This window comes from Euprymna scolopes, chromosome 18 (genome assembly GCF_053919585.1).
Source record: "Euprymna scolopes isolate OS-2025 chromosome 18, ASM5391958v1, whole genome shotgun sequence".
Classification (NCBI taxonomy): Eukaryota; Metazoa; Mollusca; class Cephalopoda; order Sepiida; family Sepiolidae; genus Euprymna; species Euprymna scolopes.
The window spans coordinates 119,193,056-119,194,454 of NC_136499.1; the positions used below are offsets into that span (position 1 = coordinate 119,193,056).

The window sequence follows — 1,399 nt, forward strand, 5'->3', positions numbered from 1 at the left end:
TAATATATATATATATATATATATATATAAATAGTCACGTACATGCAGTACTGTTTCGCTGTATCACAGCTCATCAGTGCGTCTAGACTTAGCAACTATCAGGTTGACAAGTAAGTTCTTGTAGATTTTTAGTCGCGTGCAAGCGACTCTATAACTCACTCCGTCGGTCCAGCGGTCAGTTGGTCGGTCTGTCTGTCAGTCGGTCTGTCGATCTGTCCGTAACACTTTTGTGCTTCGCCATTTTTCTTAAGATCAAAGGTATGTTGCTAATAGATACTGTCCTTAGCTTATTTTAGCTTTTCTTGGCCTTTTGGCCAAGATCAAAGTGTAGTATCTGTCCGGCAGATACTGCAAGCAAAGACCATATGTGGGGTTTCCCCCACATATAAGACCTTGGTCAATGTAGGGGCAACTCTTCATACCAATTGTCACTAGCCAGCTCCCCTACTCCCCGGGGAGTTGGTCCCCATTTCCCCTTCACTCCTCACTTTAAAAATCGGCCTTGTGCCTAATTTGCTCGGTGGGGGAGCAAATAAATACCATCTGTCCGGCAGATACAGCAAGCAAAGACCATATGTGGGGGCAACCCCACATATAAGACGCTGGTCAATGTAGGGGCAACCCTTCATATCAATTGTCACTATCCAGTTCCCCTACTCCACGGGGAGCTGGCCCCCATTTCCGCTTCACTCCTCACATTTTAAATCGGCCTTGTGCCTAATTTGCTCGGTGGGGGAGCAAATAAATACCAACACCACATATAAGACCTTGGTCAATGTAGGGGCAACTCTTCATATCAATTGTCACTATCCAGCTCCCCTACTCCCCGGGGAGTTGGTCCCCATTCCCCTTCACTCCTCACTTTAAAAATCGGCTTTGTGCCGAATTTGTTCGGTGGGGGAGCAAATAAATAACCTTTTCTGTGCCTTTTGGCCAAGATCAAAGTGTAGTATCAGTCAGTCTTAAAGCCATTCAAGTCATTCTCCAGACCATTCAAGTTGTTTTTTTAAGGATTCAAGTCATTCTTAAGGTCATTCAAGTCATTCTTATGGTCATTCAAGTCATTCTTAAGGTCATTCAAGCCATTCTTAAGGTCATTCAATTCATCATTAAGTTCATTAAAGTCATTCTAAGTCATTTACTTTTTTTTATTTAAGTCTTCAGCTCATTTTTCGGTCATTTTAGTTTATCTTTAAGAATTTCATGTCAATCCTACATTCACGCATTCATTCATTACACGGGAGCACGCGACTAATGGCTATCGGCCTTGTTATTTTTAAATTCAGCTAAACATATTTCGGCTCAAACTCAAATTTATTGATCGAAATGAGCACCATCAGATATAAGCACATGTAAACTTTAAAACATTAGACGTTTCAACGCAAAGTCGAACACTTTT

General features: G+C 41.7%; 1 pseudogene; it reads left to right on the plus strand.

The window, feature by feature from the left end:
* Positions 1–294: 294 nt before the first annotated feature.
* LOC145298054 (U2 spliceosomal RNA) lies at positions 295–418 on the plus strand (annotated as a pseudogene).
* The last annotated feature ends 981 nt before the right edge of the window (positions 419–1,399 follow it).